This window comes from Dromiciops gliroides, chromosome 4, assembly GCF_019393635.1.
Source record: "Dromiciops gliroides isolate mDroGli1 chromosome 4, mDroGli1.pri, whole genome shotgun sequence".
Lineage (NCBI taxonomy): Eukaryota > Metazoa > Chordata > Mammalia > Microbiotheria > Microbiotheriidae > Dromiciops > Dromiciops gliroides.
The window spans coordinates 424,673,908-424,693,308 of NC_057864.1; the positions used below are offsets into that span (position 1 = coordinate 424,673,908).

Consider the following 19,401-nt stretch of genomic DNA (forward strand, 5'->3'; position numbering starts at 1 on the left):
TCCAGCCTCAGACACTTAACACTTACTAGCTGTGTGACCCTGGGCAAGTCACTTAACCTCCATTGCCCCGCAAAAAAAAAAAAAAAGAAAAAAAACTTGAACATTAGCAAGACTCAATATCCATTTATTGTCTTATGAACCAAATAATAGGGTTCAATAACCCTTTTTTGAAGTTAGAGGTTTAATAACCCTTTTTAGAAGTTAGGGCCATATGCTTTGTGAAGAAGTCCTTCTCCTACAAATGGTGCAGGTGGAATGAAATGATGAGGACCGAACTGGGTCCAAGCAGGAACAGGAACAGCAACACCAGCAGGCCAGGGTGCCTGCTTCAATTCTGCCACAGCTGAAAGATAACTGGGAATCCAGCTGTAAAGATACTTGGAAAGAATTTTTTGTTAGAGCCACAAGTGGCTTAGCAATTTTACCAAAACAGGGTATCCATTGCCTGTGATACCCAGCTGCTCCTAGAATGTCCCTTAGCTGCTTTTCAGTTAATTTTGCCACTCTTTGGGCTTTTAATAAGCAATAATATGTGTCCTCAACCTTAAGGATCACATGAGGTTTGTTACTCTGGGGAGGAGAATGGAATGGAATATAAGGATTAATATGTTTAAAGTCTAGAAAAATAAAATTTTCAGTATTTACTTTTGTCCATTCCTCCCCTGTGCACCATCATTTCTCTATATTTCCCTGATCTTTACCCTTTTGAAAGGGTCTGTGACTGTTCTCATTTTGTTCCTTAATAACTTTCTGAAAAGGCCTGTAACTGTTTTGACTCTGCTTGTCTGTATCTCCCTGTTAAGATCTGTATTTATTTTTGTTTATAATAAGGCCTATAATTACCCTGATTCTGTCCTTCTATACCTTCCTGATAGGGTCTTCTAAAGTTATTCTGATTTTGTTGATAAGGCCTGTAATTGCCTTGATTGTTTCCTCTCTGGTAAAAATTCCTCTGATTATTCCTATTCCCCCTAAAAAAGTCATTAAGGCTTTCACACATTACCTGTCTCAATTCATATTTTCTGGTTCTACACTCTCTCAACAAGTGTCCTTGCTTCTCACAATATTGACACACCTTAGGGTTTTTATATTGACTCTTAAATGTTTGACCTGAAAGTGCAGGTGCTAGGATGCTTCTGTAAGCATGCTTTGCAGCATCTTGAGGCTTCTGCTGACCTGCTTTTAAAGACTGGTCAACATTTTTTTCTAACTTCAGGTCATTTTTAGTAGAGGGAGCTCTGGCATCCCTCTTAATACATGGCTCACTATGGGTACAATTCTTTCTCTCTCTCCAGAGTTGTATAAGAAAATACCATGCTATGATATTAGTAATGGAGAGAAAAAAATTACAATTGCTAGAGCTATTATTACTTTACCAAAATAAGTCTCAAAATTGGTCAAAATGTCCCCAGTAATATTAACCATGGGTTCAATGGGTAAAACAGACATTATGCGGTCCCAGAACAACCCAATGAAAAAAGGTAAGAGGTGAAACAAATATTCAATCATGGTTCAGTATAGATGCTAAGACTTTTCTCTTCTAGAGGCTTTCAAAAAATTAAATAGGAAGCAGTTGGGTGGGAAAAAATTTTTCTTTCTTTTAATAAAAAAAATTTCCTAGTGACCCTTTTAATTATTATTATTATTATTATTATTATTATTATTATTATTATTATTATTTAAAGATTTACCAGGCTAGTAGGTTAGAAACTCTTGGCTGGCTCGCCATTAAATATTGTAAAAAAATTATTATTCATAACTATAACTAACCTGGAAAATTATATATAACTGTACTTATGAAAAATTATAACTATATGAAAATGATAAGTTTAGAGAAATTATAATTGGTCCATAAGTCCCTTCGTGGTCACCATTAAATGTAGAAATATTTTTGATGACTAGGGCTAATTTTGGGGGGACTAAACTATAGGTGACTAATCTGGGGACTGTTGACTATTTGGCTATCTGACTTCGTTAATTTAATATGGGCCGTTTATAAAGTTCCACCACACTGCTCCACTCCCAAATTGATAAGCACAGGATTAAGAAGCCTCAACTAAATAATCCAAGCAGAATTTATGAGATACTATTTGAAATTAAGAATACAGGAAAATAAAATGTACAACCTGACTGCTTTCCTGCTGTCTCTTTCCCACCTGCTGAACTTCTTGAATACAATAAGGGCCTTAGCTGCCTCCGCCTCAGGGCACGATACACTTTCCCTGGTCAGCTATTTTCTTCTAACTCCTCTTAATCTTCACTTTTTCCAACCTGTACCCTGTGCTGACCTGCTTCTGTGCTCTCCGCTGCCTCTTGGTCAGTCTGTCTTCTGCTCCGTCCTTATCTGCGCTCCCCTCTAGTCACACCCCTCTAGTCCCTCTATCTAGTCCGTCTCGTCTCCCCTCCCCCGTCTCACTCCCAGGTCTATATATACCTTTTCTTCTCTCCACTCAAATCTCGGGGCTTCCTTCGCCCCCCACAGACCAAGCTAATCCTCCAGCCAGAGCTGCAGCTGGGGGGGGGGGCGGTGCTCTGGAGCCTCATGCCTCAGCACAGGCTATCCGGAATCCTTCAAATAGCTCCGCTCAGGTCGGAGGGAGCTGGGGGCTTTTTTTCCCCCCATCTGTCTGACCTGGCATCTTGGATAGCCCACAGGGCTTTTTCGCTCAGCTGAAGCTGAGGAGGAAGGGGAGAGACCCTGAGTGCCTAAGGCTTTCTAATCTCAGCCTAAAGGTAGGGTCCCCAAATCAAAATAAATTTCCACATATGAAAACCTAACCTACTAAATCTAACTTTCCATCATGTCTTCCTTCCCCAGGAAACTCATCATAGAGATATTATTGTCCTGGAAGATTGAATCTGCCAGGTACTCACATCTTATCAGCATTCTCTGCTTGGATGTCTTGGGAACTCTCCATCATGCCATGCCACACACCTTGATCTTCCCCACCCCTCCTGCCCCAAACTACCAAGCAACAACATAGAAATGGGTAGAGGAATAGGGATCTCAGAAAGTGGAAAGGTATGAGGGGATATAAGAAGTTCAATTTTAAATGTGTTGAGTTCAAGATCCTATGTTTATCTCTTTGCATTGTGTATCAAAGGCAATAAGTTGCCTCATCTGCAATGGGGCAATAAATCCCGCTGAAAATTCCTGCCTATTCCAACATGGGGTAAATGGAGCTCACTTTGCACAGCAATTCAGTCAGATAACAGAAAGTTGAATCGGAAACTTGTGGTTCTTAGAAAATCTCCTATAAGAAAAGTGGAAAAGATAAGACAAGGTTATCTAAAAGACCCACAAAACTGAGAAAACGTGACATTCGCACTGGAAAGTACACTTTGTGTTAACCTTTATTTGATTAGAAATGTTCCTCTTTTTTCAGTATCAGAAATCGTATTCTAAGTAGCAATTACTTATAGAATGCCCACAGCAAAAGGCATCTCAACTGTAGTACAAAAAAGAAAGGATGCACTCCCAGCTACAAAGAAGAGATGGTCTACATGGTGTCTATGGAAAAAGCATTAGACAGCATCAGGAGACACCTAGAATCAAGTCCTACTTCTGCTAGTGAACTAGCTGTGTGCCCCCCAGCCCAAACCCCCAAGTCAACCTCCTAGCTTCTCTTTCCTCCCCTTTAAAATAAGGATGAGCACCTACCTTATAGAGCTGTTGTGAGGATCAAAAGAAATAATGAACAGCCTTTAAAGCTCTTTATAAATGGTAGGCATTATTGTTATCACATGAATCATAATAAATTTATTATCATATGAATACTTGGTTGGGAACTTCCTCCCTGACACAAATCACAACCTATCTATAACTTATAGTATTTTTTTTAAAAAAGGGGGGAGTTGCCTGATGTATTAAAGTTTCAAGTTACACAGTGAACCAAGATAAAATTAAAAATATGCATATAAACCAGAGTAGAAAGTAGGCCAAGGCAACCAGGGTTTTTGCCTCAGGTGCCTACATCTAAAAGAATATTGATTTCTTCCTAATGTAGTCCACAGACTATAACTCTAGAGAAGACACTTTAGGAACCATATTTCAGGAGCTGATGAGGCTAGGTGAAGGGACATCAATATGTCAACTGAAGTTCTCAAGTAGGAGTGCAGGAGTCAGAGTGGGTAGAGAACATTGTGACTAATTGTATGAACTCCATAAAAAAGAAGACCTAGGAGGCCCTAGATAATAGCCACCAGGATCTGAACGAATGGAGTGAACCTCCAAGGATCAGACATTGCTGAGTAATGATGGCAGGAAGAGTTTGGAAACAGCACTGAGAGCTCCTTCTTCTGACATAGTGTGTTAAAGGACATAAGGGACACACGCAGAGGCACATAATACTGAAGAGGGTGGTAAGGGATACACCGTCCTCCTCCAGAAGGCTGAAGTTGAACCAGTCTTTTACGAGTTTGAGAAGATGGAAGGAGCAGAAGTAGTCTAGGTCAAAGGGAAGTCTATTAGCCATAGAACAAGAGTTCCAGGGGTCAAAACAGAAGTTCTGGCAGAGCAGCAAAAGGACTCTGGAGAGACAGAGCTGAGGTGGATAAAGATAAGGGATGGGGGTAGTTGTAGCAAGGAAAAGAAGAGTTTCTCCCTTCCCCCTGACACAGTTGGCATTTCTAAATCACAGCGATTTGGAGAGACCAGAAGAAAGCAGTTTCTCTTATCTTCCACCCACAATCATCGCCCACGTGGGCTCTGAAGTTAGAGCCTTAGGTTCAAATCCTCTCACTTCTACTTACTAACCATGCGACCTTGGAAAAATCACAAACTCCATGGGCCTCAGTTTCCTCAGTTAAGATAGCTGGCCTCTATGTTCCCTTCCAACTCTGTATCTGTAAGTTCCAACTCAACTGAATTTGCCCAAGATGTTGGAATTCCTGGTCATGGCCCTGACATAAAGCATATCCTGAAGCCAACAGGAAAACAAGATGTACTTTTTTTTTTTTAATTACATATAAGGTATTTTATTTTTTCCGTTACATGTAAAGATAGTTCTCAACTTTTGTTTATATACAAGCTTTACAATTTCAGATTTTTCTCCCTCCCTCCCCTCCCTCCCCCCTCCCCTAGACAGCAGGTAATCTGATATAGGTTATATCTATATATCTATATACATATAGATATATATACACACACATATATATACACATAACATTAATCCTATTTCTGCATTAATCCTGTTACAAGAGAAAAAATCAGAGCAGTCATGCAAAACCTCAAAACAGAAAAAAAAACAACAGCACCCAAAACAAAAGAAATAGTATGGTTCAATCAGCATCCATACTCCACAGTTTGTTTTTTTTCTTGGATTTGGAGATCCTCGTCTATCATGAGTTCCCTGGAACTCTTCTGTACCATTGCATTGGTGAGAAAAATATAGTCCATCACATTAGGTCAACACTCAATGCTGATGATATTGTGTACAATGTTCTTCTGGTTCTGCTCATCTCACTCATCATCAGCTCACACAAGACCCTCCAGGTTTCTCTGAACTCCTCCTGCTCATCATTTCTTACAGCACAATAGTATTGCATTGTATTCATATACCACAACTTGTCCAGCCATTCCCCAATTAATGGGCACCCCCTCAACTTCCAATTCCTTGCTACCACGTAAAGAGCAGCTATAAATATTTTTGTACATGTGGGTCCCTTTCCATGATTTCTTTGGGAAAAAGACCCAAAAGTGGAATTGCTGGGTCAAAGGGTATGCACAGCTTTATCGCCCTTTGGGCATAATTCCAAATTGCTCTCCAGAATGGTTGGATCAGTTCACAGCTCCACCAACAATGAATTAGTGTTCCAATTTTCCCACAGCTTCTCCAACATTTAACAAGACGTACTTCTTAAAAGATATACGTTAGATGTGTAAAAGCAGATATGGAGTCCCCCACAAGAATGTATAAGAATAGGTATGGTTCTCACAATTTTTCTCACCTGAACAACAGGGCTTGTGTTAGCCAGCTTCTGAAAACAAAAGAAAGGCAGTGGTGTATATGGAAATTCCATGGGAAAATCCCTGCTTAATAATTTATAATTCTTCACCATTTCTGCAGTGCTCCTCAAGTTGATAATCAAATACTTTTAACAAACCATCTATAACTTAATAGATGAGTCTTTCATTCAAACCTTACATCCAAACACTAAGTATCTGAAATATCATTTCTTGAGTCTCTCTACCTCCAACCACCTCAATCTGATAATCTGCCTGATTCCAGTCTCTCCCTCCCTGAACCAATTCACAAGGCTACCACTAGTTTATCTTCCTAAAACATCCACAACACATTCCCACTGACCCCAAAACCACCTGTGGCTCCACATATGACTAACAGAACAAGTCCATACTCTTCAATCTAGCCTTCAAATCCCTCTGTAATCTTATCTCACCGAAGCTATCCAAATCTTATCACTAACAACCCAACCAACTGTAGCCTGACACAGGAGTAAGAGCACAGAATATGGAATCATAATGGATTCATGTCCCAACTCTGAGATTTCCTAGAGAAAATCATGCATAAAACTTTCTGAACCTTGGTTTCATTATCTGTAAAATGGGGACAATGATACACTACCTACTTTGTAAGACTGTTTTGAGAAACATTTTGTATTTTAAGTCTTAAAGTGCTACATAAACGTTAGTTATTATTAACAAAGTGCTTTTCTCTAGTCAGATAATCAGCATTTCTCTAAGTCTCATCTCAACATAGGCACACACAACATTCATTTCCACCTCTGTGACTTGGCCCACGTCCACCATTCTTTCTATGTACATGAATCCAACCTTCACAGCCAAGCTCTAATTTCTATGACACCCTGTATGGGTGTCACAAGGACAAAATGAGACAAGAGGAGATGTCATCTCCCTAACTAAGCAACACTGTACACAGTATCAATGACACTGTGTGACGACCAACTGTGATTGACTTAACTGTTCTCAGCAATTACAATGATCCAAGACAATGACAAAAGACTCATGATGGAAAATGTTGTCCACATTCAGAAATTGAACTACGGAGTCTGAATGCAGATTAAAACATATTATTTTCACTTTTGTTGATGCTTTTTTGTTGTTGTTTATTCTTTCTTGCAGTTTTTTCCTTTTATTTGGATTCTTCTCTTACAATATGACTAATGTGGAAATATGTTTAATATGATTGTAATGTATAACCTAAAAAAGCATATGCCAAGTATTATTGAATTCATGTTCAGTACTTTACCTACTATGCAATAATTAATAATAATGCAACAATAATTCTTGGACACAAGGATCATAAGATCATAGATTTAGAACTGGAAGAAAATGTAGGAAGCCACTGAGTCAAACTCCCTCATTTTATAGATGAGAAAACTAGTACAGAGACATCAGATGATTTGAGTTAAAGTGTTTTGCTTGGTGTCACATAGTAAATAAGAGATGAGATTGAACAAAGACCTTTCTGGCTCCAAGTTCAGCACTATATCCATGAGGGATCATGATGTCCTAAACCAAGGGGTCCAAGGTCACATGGCTTCTAGAGGAGTCCAGATAAGTACAGGGAAATGGAATAAAGAAACCAAGTTTACTAAGAAGAAAAAGCCTAATCATCTTAATTGGTCTCAGGAATACAAACCAGGAAAGGAAAAATGGGTCAAAAGCAAGAGAAACCTCCAAAGATCAGAACCACTAAATTCCCTAGGAGAGTATAATGAGTACTTGCCAAATATGTACAAAGGCCGGAGTACAGTGTGGAGAAATCTCTGGGAGGTCAAAGAGAGAAACGTTTTCCTTATCCAGCAATTTGGTGATAAGAACAAGTATCTCCTAGTTCTATGATCAATGAAGATAAAGAAGATAAATCAATAATGTGATGTGGATGCCAAAAAAAAGTTAATTCTATCTTTATAATTCCAGTAATGCAGCTTAAGTCTGGAACAATAGGGTTCCATTCTATCAGTTCTCAGTCATACATTTTAGGAGAAACTTTGACAAATTTGAGTGTATCCAGAGCAAGCTCATCCAAATGGTGAGATAATTCAAAATCATGGCATATCAGTTGAAGGAACTGGAGATGTTTAACCTGAAAAAGAAAAGCCTAAAAGGAAACATGGTTGTTATGTTTAAATAATTTGGTATGGTGTGGTGTGGGTATGGTAGGTATTTAATAAATGACTGCTTAAATGAGTGACTACCATTTGGTAACTATGTGACTTTGGTATATCACAACCTTGTTGGCATTGTTTTTCTCATCTGTAAAATAAGGGAATCATTCTAGATGATTTTTTTTTAAAGTGAGGCAATTGGGGTTAAGTGACTTGCCCAGGGTCACACAGCTAGTAAGTGTTAAGTGTCTGAGGCCGGATTTGAACTCAGGTACTCCTGACTCCAGGGCCGGTGCTCTATCCACTGCGCCACCTAGCTGCCCCTAGATGATTTTTGAAGTCACTTCTAGCTATGATTCAAAGGAGGTCCAGGAAAGCAGGAAAAGCAGATAGTAATATTAGAGATTATAGGTCTAAAAAGGGACGTGACTAAGATACCAATAGCCTGTCATTCACTAGGAAAACATAAAGATCTTGGAAACAAGGAAACTGGAAAAACTGAAAAAAAACTGCACACAAGTTCAAAGAGATTAATTTCAAATTTAATTGGTCATGTATTGTACTGGTTATATGGAAACTTGTGTCTCCACTCGAATGCAATTTCTTGTTAAAACCCTACTGTCCCACACTAAATAGGCTATGGATTCTTTGGAAGCTGTATCATCCACTGTCATCATCCCTCCTGGAACAACTGCATGTGTATGTCCCCTTGACCCACAGAGAACATAACATGGGGCATGTATGATTCAAGGCAATTCAACAAACATTTACTAAGTTCTTGCTATGTACCAGGAATTTTATTGCATGCAAAATAGTTAAATGACACGATCTGTATGTAGACTGGTCTTACAGGAACTAACCTAGAGATAATCAATATCCTTCTCCAAGAAGGGGAAAGTGAATGGGGTTCATCCTGAAAAATAAATCTATGATCCTAAGATCCCTGCCTTTGGGCTATTATGTAAGCATAACTTTATATGTAAGCAATGCAAAGAGGTATAACAAAAACACAGTGATCTAAAATTCTCTATTCTAAATAATCATAGGAATTCCCAAAAGATTCATAAGAAGCAAAACAGAAACTAAGAAAATCATACCCTGATGCAACAATCCAGCATGTTTTCTTTCCACCCTTCTTTCAGTCATTTCTGACTTCTTGGCAAAGATACTGGAGTGGTTTGCCAATTCCTTCTACAGCTCATTTTACAGATGAGGTAACTGAGGCAAACAAGGTTAAGCAACTTTCCCAAGGTCACACAGTTAGTGTCTGAAGCCAGATTTGAACTCCAGGCCCAATGCTCTATTCACAGCACCACCCAGCTGCTCTAGAAGTGTAATGAATCGTTTCCTGATGTGGTCAAGAAGATTGAGTGTGTCTCCACTTTGGATACTTACTTTCTCTGTGTGTGTGACAGAGAAAAAGACAGACAGAATGTGACAGAAATAGAGAGAAACAAGGCAAGTCATTTAACCTCAGCTTCAGTTGCTTCATCTGTAAAATGGAGATTATAATAACTCCCCACTCACAGTTATTGTGAGGATCAAATGAGAGGGATTTCTGGCTAAGATGGCAGTCTGTTAAGACCTAAAGGGTACCCAGTCACCCCCACAAACTCTCTAGTGAAGTTATCAAAATATAGCCTCCTCTGGAGGCACAGGTGGGAGACAAGTCTCCTTTCCTTGTTCTAACTCTGATGAGTCCTAACTGGATATTGTCATTTGTGTTGGTAGCAGACTTTGCTGTAAGATCCTAGGTGCTTTGCTGTCTTCCCTGCCACAAAGTTAGATGCTTAAAATCTTTATGTTTAAGACATTTTCTACTTTATACAAAGTCAAAACAAGAAATGTTTCTTTGCACTCAAAATATATCAATACTAGAACTGTCACCAAGCAAGGAGGTTAGTTTCATGTATTCTACTAAGACTACAGAGAGTAGTAAGAAGCAAGGTGAGATCAGTCGCAGATCACACTGTGCTTTGATGATGATGTGAAACTCATGGTAAAAAGAATACTCCTGGTAAAGAGAAACACATGGTAAGAGAATAAATTTTAAATCTAAAGTACTTATGTGGGGGCAGTTAGGTGGCGCAGTGGAAAAGCACCAGCCCTGGATTCAGGAGGACCTGAGTTCAAATTTGTCCTCAGACACTTGACACTTACTAGCTGTGTGACCTTGGGAAAGTCACTTAACCCTCATTGCCCTGCAAAACAAAACAAAACAAAACAACAAGAACAGATTATTAGGGGTAGCTAGGTGGCGCAGTGAATAGAGCACCAGCCCTGGAATTAGGAGGACCTGAGTTCAAATCCAGCCTCAGACACTTTATACTTACTAACTGTGTGACCCTGGGCAAGTCACTTAACCCCAATTGCCTCACCAAAAAAAAAAAAAAATGAAAGAAAGTACTTATGTGTGGGAGAGTCAAGTAAGAAGAATCAATGCAAGTAGTGTAAAGTCTTACATGTGGGTTCTGAAAAATCACTTCATGAGTTCAAGGTAAAAGAGGCACAGAGAGTAGTATGTTCCCCTTTCTTTAGAGTCTTCAGGCCAAGGCTGAAGGGCCACTTCTCAAGGATATTTTTGTAATGAGAGTCTCAGTCAGGGTCAGGATGGACTAAATGACCTCTGATGCTCCTTCCTACTTTGAGGTTCCATGAATAGGAATTAACCAGAAGTCTGGCCATGCCATTAAGAAAAAAACAAAACTTGATCTTGAGGGGGAATGAAAACTAAATCAATAACAATTGCTCATACAGAAATATCCTACAAGATAGTAAATGATCACCCTTTGGTTCAAAACGTTGTCAGAGGCAGCCCAGGAAAAAGATGGTACTCTAGCTACAATTCTAGAAATGACCCAGCTTTTCCATTTGGTGTACCTAAGAATTTTGCAGATAATTGCTCTGCTTATATGCAGTAACAAATTTATGGACAGTTAAGAACTTTTTTTTCTTTTAGTCTCATTGGTAAACAGGTCAAGCCCATGAAGTAGGTAAAACAATTTTTTTTTAAATGTGATGAGTTTCCCATAACTATCAATAAGACTGCACTAATCCCAGAGAAGTCCAAAATACACAACAAAACACCTCGAATTCTTCCTAATTTGTGATGATTTTTTATGTTTAAATTGTAACAAAAAAGTCAATGTCAGTTATGCACTCTTTTTTTAAATTTTATTTTATTTTTATTTATTTATGTATTTTTTTTTGGTGAGGCAATTGGGGTTAAGTGACTTGCCCAGGGTCACACAGCTAGTAAGTGTCAAGTGTCTGGACTTAGATTTGAACTCAGGTCCTCCTGAATCCAGGGCCAGTGCTCTATCCCCTTCACCACCTAGCTGCCCCAGTTATGCATTCTTAAGTACCTTAAACAGTATCCGGGGAAGAGACTTGTTTGTTTTCTGCAAATCTATTACCATTAATAAAATCCTACCATATCTCTGAAATAACTTCTAGGTTAATGTACTAAAGAAGCCTCTTTAAACATCATCACCATCATCATAGCAGTAGCTAACATTTTATATAGTGTTTATTATATGCCAGGCACTATGCTAAGCACTTTATAATTATTATCTCATTTGATCTTCACAACAACCCTGAGAGGTATATGCTATCCCCATTTTACAGATGAAGAAACTGAGGCAAGCAGCAGTTAGGTGACTTGGCCAAGATCAGTGTTAGTGTCTAAAGCTGGATTTGAACTCAGTTCTTTTTCACTCCCAGCCCAGTGCTCTATACACTGTGCCACTGGCATCCTAGGAACATCACAAGTGGTATGGCCAGGACACCTATAGGGAAAGAAAAAATAGAGGATAGGAAACAATCCTGGCAAGTGACCAAAGAAGTCCAAAATATGCAACAAAACACCTCAAATTCATTCTAATTTGTGGTGATTTTTTTTATTCTTAAATTGTAACAAAATGAAAAAAGAATTTAGCTTTTTTTCTTAATAGGCAAAAATTCAAGCTACTGGACTCTGCAGCCTTGCCCAAACCAAGAGCTACTTTAAAAGACTTATTTAATTTGAATAGGAATTTAGATCGCAGAACACCCGGGATTCCAATAGCATTCTCTGTGAGCTTAAATTTGTCCTAGGATTTTACCTTATTTTGTGTGAGTCAATTTCATTAAGCAAGCAGTAACATTCCTGAAACAAATACCGTGGGAAATAGTATTACATGAAAGGAGTTCAAAATCTAATATGCATAAAAATGTTGTGGCTGTGAAACCAAGTACCTGAACACCTTTTATCTTAGTGCTGTATCAAAAGTCTTGTATCTTTGTTATAGTAATTAAGTCTTAAAACTATGTAGAATGGCCATATTGCAGGTAAACATGCTTGAAGAAATTGACTCCGCATACTTACATAATAAGGTGGTCAAGGAGAACTTTTATTGCTATATAGAGCATAGGCTACTGGTTACCACCCTGGAAACTTAAATCAAAATAATGTCGCTAGTATCTAAACAAAGGTTCTAAATGATCCACAGTGAGGGAAAAAGTATGCTCCTAAAACTTTGGTAGGAAAGAAATGGTCAGCTTCAGGAGCACCCCTCATTCCCCTAGCCATAGCATCAAGGATCCCAGTGGTGGCACCTCATCTTTCCATCAATGTCATCCTGGCGGGTAAACTCACACATTCTTGGTAGAGTTTTAAATTGTTCCAGCCATTCTGGAAAGAAATTTGGATTATGCTAAGAAAGTTACTGTAAATTTTATATCTTTGCCTCATATTTTACAGAAAAAGTTGAGGTCATTTGCCATGAACTCCCTTTTTCCCCACTGAATATCACTTAGGCACCTTCTGTCACTTTTTCCTCCTTCATCCCTGTTTCACATGATGAAGTAGCCTTACTCCTTACCAGAGCTAACCCCCTCTACCTAAGAGATTCCATTCCATCCTGTCTCCTCCAACAGATTGCCTCTTCAGCCCTCCCCTTTCACTTCTTTTCTTTTCTTTTCTTTTCTTTTCTTTTTTTTTTGTGGGGCAATGAGGGTTAAGTGACTTGCCCAGGGTCACACAGCTAGTAAGTGTCAAGTGTCTGAGACAGGTCCTCCTGAATCCAGGGCCAGTGTTTTATCCACTGCGCCACCTAGCTGCCCCACTTTCACTTATTTTCAATCTCTCCTTCTCTGCTGTCTCATTTCATACTGCCTAAAAGCATGTCCATATATCTCCTATCCTGCAAAAACCCTTTTCCATCCCTACTATCATCCTACTTTTCTTATGTCCTTTGTAACTAAATTCCTCAGCAAGGCCATCTACAATAGGTGCCTCCATTCTCTCTCCTCTTACTCTCTTCTTAACCCACCAAAACTGATTTCTCCAAAGTTACTAATGATCTCTTAGTTTCCAGTTCCAATGGCCTTTTCTCAATCTTCATTCTCCTTGATCTATTTGCAGCCTTTGACACAATTGATAATTCTCCTTCTTGATACTCTCTTCTCTCTAGACTTTTAGGATACCACTCTCTCATGGTTCTCTTCCTTATATCTCACTGTTTCATCTCTGTCTCCTTTACTGGATCCTCCTCCAGATTATGTCCTCTAATAGTGAGTGTCCTGGGTGATCTTTTCTTCCTCTATACTATTTCACCTGGTGATATCATCAGGTCCCATGGATTTAATTACTATCTGTATCCTCCAAACTATCTATGCTGCCCCAAACTCTACTGACCTCCAATCTCGAGTCTCCAACTGCCTTTCAAACATCTTAAACTGCATGTCCAGGAGACATTTGAATAAACTCAACATGCCCAAAACAGAACTCATCTTTCCCCTAAATCCTCCCTTCCTCCTCCCAGTCCCTCAGGCTCACAATGTAAGGGTTATCCTAGATTCCTCACTGTAACACACACAGAAACACTGCCCCACCTCCTGCCAATATTCAATCTGCAAAATTTCACCTTTGCTACATCCCTCAAATACTCCCCCTTCTTGCCTCTGACACTTCCACCACTCTAGTGCAGTCCCCCTCTTGATTACTGCAATAGGCTTCTAGTGGGTCTGCTGCCTCAGGTCTCTCCCACTCCAATTTTTCCTCCTTTCAGCAACTAAAGTTATTCTCCTAAAATCTGATTATGTCACTCATCTACTCAATAGACTCTAGTGGCTTCTTATTGCCTCTAGGAGCAAATAAAAAATACACTTTTTAGCATTCAAAACCCTTTATAACCTAGGCCCCCCACTTCTTTTCCAGTTTTCTTAAACAAGTTGGGCCAAAAATCACAAAGGAGTTTCGATACTTAATAACTCCTTAATTTTTTGTTTTTAATTTATAATACCATAGTATCATATACAGTGTATATAGGAAATGTGTGAAAAATCAACTCTCATAAATAGTGAAAAATAAAGAAAAATAATTTTCAAAAAGTTATTATACATCATCACTTTTGGACCACCGTGTACCTTGTGCTCCAGCAGGTAACCTTTGATCTAATAACACTGGCCTCCTGGCTGTTCCAACAATAAGATACTCCATCTCTGGCTCAGGGCATTTTCTCTAGTTGCCCCCATGTCTAGAATGTTCTCCCTCCTCCAGACAGATTAATCATTTTTATATAAATGATTCCCATATGTATATATCTAGCCCCAGAATCTCCCCTGAGTTTCAGTCCCATTTAACCAATCGATTATTAGACAATTCACAATGGGTGTCCTAGACATCTCAAAATCAACATGTCCAAAACAGGATTCATTACCTTTCCCCCAAACTTCACTATTTCTGTCTTTTATTACCATTTTCTAGTGTTTCCAGTTGTAATCCCAGTGTTAATCTCAATTCTTCATCCTCATTCACTCCATATATCCAATCCATTGCCCAATCTTTGCTCTTTCTACCTCCACATTTCTGGCATCCAAAACTTCTCTACTCACACAGCCTGCATTTTAATTCAAACCCCCATCATTTCTCATCTAGATTATTCCAATGGCCTTCTTTTTTTTTTCCAATGACCTTCTAATGAGTTTCCCTGTCTCATGTCTCTCCCTCTTCTAGTCTGTCCTCTACACAGCTGTCAAGTTGATATTCCTCAAGCACAGACTGACTGTGTCACTCCACTACTCAATAAATTCCTGAGGCTCCCTATTACCTCTAGGATCAGATATAAATGGCTTTTAAAGTTCCTCACCATCTTACCCCAACCTATCTTTCCAGACTCACTGTTTATTACTCTTCTTTGCATATTCTATAATACAATCAAACGGTCCTTTTCATTTATTTCTAATAATGTTTTATCTTTTCCCCAATTATATGTTAACACAATTTTAATATCATTGTTGTTTTTTAAGTTTAAAGTTTCAAATTCTATCCCTCCCTCCTTCCCCTAATCCCTTCATGAGATGGTAAGCAATCTGATATAGGTTATACATGTGCAATCACGTAAAACATAAACTGGCCTTGTTTTTATCATTCCTCACATAGGGCAATCCATCTCATATCTCCATACTTTGCAATGGGCATCCCCCCCCCCCCCGCCCCTTGTCTGGAATGTTCTTTCTCATTTCTCCCTCATAGAACACTCTCTTTTTATGATGCAGCTCCAATCACCACCTTCCACAAAAAGCCTATTCTGATCCCACTATTTGCTAGGGCCTACTATCCTGTATTTGCCTTGTGCTTATTTAGTACAATCCTTGAGAACAGGGACTTTTGGGTTTTTGTCTCTGTATCACCCAGCACTTAGCATGGTGCCTAGCAAATAGCTGGTGCTTAATAATTCTTTGTTGATTTATTAGTGGGCTCTCAGAATGACACAGAATATACTCACATTAAAAAAATACTTTCAAGTTACTGTTCAGTCTACCCTTTTATAAGATTATCATGAAGTGTTTTGTACTATACAAATGCAAGCTATCATCATTATTGTTTATAGCAACAAACAGCATTTGAAAAGAAAAGGGAAAGGAAGAAGTATTTATTAACCATCTACAATGTGCCAAGCTAAGTATTTTGCAAATATCTCATTAGGTCCTCATAACAACTCTGTAAGGCTATTATCATCCCTACCTTACAGTTGAGGAAATTGAGGCAGAGTAAGTGACTTGTCCAAGGTCACAGAGTGTTTGAGGCTGGATTTGAACGCAGATCTTCCTGACCCTAGGCTCAACACTATACATACTACACCATTTAGCTGCCTAATTGATTTCTGATGACTTTTCAAAGAAATCATCTGAATTAAAATAACTTACACAAAAGAGAAATTCTAGAGTGTTTTTTTTTCAATTTAAGTACAATACTTTACAATAAGAGAATAAGTAGAAGTTCTCTTTTTTCCTCAAACTAATCTTTGTTACCATTTAATAAGTGGTCATTACTTGATTCTTGGTCAAATGGCAAGATTCCTATTCATTCAAAATCCCACTGTTTTGCTCTTTTAACTTTGCATCTCATGAGTAGAGGGTTCTACATAATGGATTGATCAAGGTAAAATAAAATTTTATGTCATTAAAAAAACAAATCAGACTCACTTATTTGTAACTTCTGTTAAATAGTTTAATTTCCATCAGTGGCACTCAGTAGAGAATTCTCTAAGCAATACAGTTATTAGTTTCTAAATGCCATACCTTCTATTCATAGTTTTGCCTATTGTGTCTTTTGACAAAATAAAGGTTATCTATTAATAGAAGAGTAAAAATTCAAAAAATCTTTACTGCTTTTTTAATAGCAGCAATATTAGATAGAAGTGAACATGAATCAAGAAAGCAATATTTTGTGTTAATAGGGATAGGGAATAAACCTTTGATGTCATTGGGATGGTGAACTCCTAAATAGGAAATGCCCTCAACCAATATAGGTCAGAATATGCTCTGCCAACTTAGTTTTAGAGAGTTACCTAGAACACTGAGAGGCTGAGACTAGCCTGAGGTACCAGAGCCAATATGTACCAGAGACATGACTAGAACCTGTGTCTTCTTAGCTTGGAGACCAATTCTCTGTCCACTGTACCACACTGCTTCTCTTGTGTTAATGTAATGATCAGTATTTTAAAGTATATCCAAATATATTAAGATGGGAACTTGAAACTTAAGAATGTAATTTATATATTTTGAATATCTATTTTCTGTATTTCTTCAGCAAAGGTTTAATAATAATAATAATAATAACATGTTAGATATTTAGATAGATACTTAGTATTATATATCAATATAGAGAAGTGATAGTCCCACTGTACTCTGCCCTCATCAAATCTCATCTAGAATATTGTCATCACTTTGGGACACCATGGTTCAAGAAAATGGAAAATGTTCTAAGCAGAGCAATGCTGGCTGGCTCGGGTAGTTGACTAACATAGTATCTCTTCCCTGCTACCTCCTTTCTTTCTCTTTTTGGTAATCACACACTTCATGCTGTTGCCTTTTTTTCCTATTTTTCACAGATCACAGCTCAGCTAATTTTTCCTCAGGAAACTTTTCTTATATGTATAAATCCTCTTTATTTATTTTCCTTCTTCCTTTATTCAAATTCTTGCCCAGTTACATAAAAAAAATTTCACTTTATTCGATTCGTGAAGCCCCAAAGAATCCTAATCAGAGATGATACATCTAGAAACAATGTTTGTGTCATGCCTATGTGTTCTAAAATAAACATTTGTTTTGAAGTTAAGCTAAAGTAAAAAACAGTGTCATCAACAAGTGAAAAGCAGATCAATATTTCCAGTGTCCCTTTAAAACTAGATTCTCGGGGGCAGCTAGGTGGCGCAGTGGATAGAGCACTGGCCCTGGAGTCAGGAGGACCTGAGTTCAAATCCGGCCTCAGACACTTGACACTTACTAGCTGTGTGAGCCTGGGCAAGTCACTTAACCCCAATTGCCTCACCAAAAAAAAAAAAAAAAAATTTAATTAAACTAGATTCTCAATATTATAAAAAAAAATGAAAATGTTTAATTCAAACTAGTGCTCTACAAAGGGATTGATGGGTGGGGTCAATAGACTGATTTGAAAAAGGAGAGAAAAGGCTAATAATATTAACAAGCAAATATTTGTCAGTGTTTTAAACTCCATTTTGATATTATGAACCACTAGAGAAAGTTTTTTTCTTATTTTTAACATATTCAGTAATAAAGTTACAACATTTTCAGATGAAATACTAACAATGAAAATCACAGACTCACAGAATTTGAGATTTAGAAGGGACGTCAGTGATCATCTAGTCTATACACAAATGGGATCCCTACTATAACATACCCAACAAACCATCATTCAGCTTCTGCTTGAAGACCTCCCAGGATGGAGAAATCCACCACCTCTCTAGGCAACCCATTCTAATACTGGACAGACTCTAATTGTTAAGGTTTCCCTGACCAAGTTTAAATTTGCTTTTTTGAAACATATACTACAATCCTGGCTCTGCTTTCTAGGGCCAAACAGGACAAGTCTAATCCCTTTTCCCCATGACAGTGTTAGTTGTGAGAATGAACCCCAAAGTCTGGAATAATTTTAGAAAGAAATTTATTTTGTCATTTGACAGAGGAAATCCAGAAGAAGGCTCCCCTCCTTAGTCTCTGCAAGATTTATATTATATAAGGGGCAGCTAGGTGGTGCAGTGGATAGAGCACCGGCCCTGGATTCAGGAGGACCTGAGTTCAAATCCGACCTTAGATACTTGACACTTACTAGCTGTGTGACCCTGGGCAAGTCACTTAACCCCAATTGCCTCACCAAAAAACAAAAACCCAAAACGAAAACAAAACAAAATTTATATCATATAGGGTTTCAGAGATGAGCACCAGCAAATAAACTATTGTGAAGAAAGGGCAGTTCCCAACAAGATCCAGTAATCATAAACATTATGTCAGTAATCATAAACATTCAAATTTTGGGGACCCAAAACACAAGCATTGGATGGATCCAAGACCTGAATGGGATCCAAGCATTCCCTAGAGTAATACAGCTTCCCTGAGAGCATACCTAAGATCACCCAACTTTTAGCCACAGGTTCAAACAATATTAATAAGTAAGGTTTTCTGAACAATATAATAAAATAGTTCCCTACCATAGCCCTTCAAATATTTGAAGATAACTATTATATCAGCCCTGAGTTTTCTCCAGGCTAAACAAACCAGGTTCCTTCAACTTGTCCTCACATGATACAGACTGAAGGTCCTCCACCATTCGGGTTGCCCTCCTGTGGACATTCCTCATCTTCTTGAACGATGATGCCCCAAAGGGATGATGATAATCTAAATGAGATTTGATGAGGGTGGAATATGGTGGAATTATCACTTCCCCATTCCTAAAAACTATGCCTCTCTAACTGCAGCCTAACATTGCATTAACCTTTTTTTGAGGGGTTGCCACATCACACAGTT

The 19,401-nt window shown here is 38.3% G+C and overlaps 1 protein-coding gene across 4 annotated transcripts in view; it reads right to left on the reverse strand.

Moving 5' to 3' along the window:
• LOC122755345 (ferric-chelate reductase 1-like) overlaps positions 1–19,401 on the reverse strand; it is a 108,046-nt gene that overhangs the window by 43,406 nt on the left and 45,239 nt on the right. Inside the window, exon 1 of one of the 4 annotated variants that reach the window (XM_044003661.1) lies at positions 5,950–5,971. The exons of the other annotated variants lie outside the window; for them this stretch is intronic. The gene's annotated coding sequence lies outside the window, so the exon portion shown is untranslated. Of the gene's footprint in view, positions 1–5,949; positions 5,972–19,401 lie in introns of those variants that run through there. 4 annotated transcript variants of the gene reach the window in all.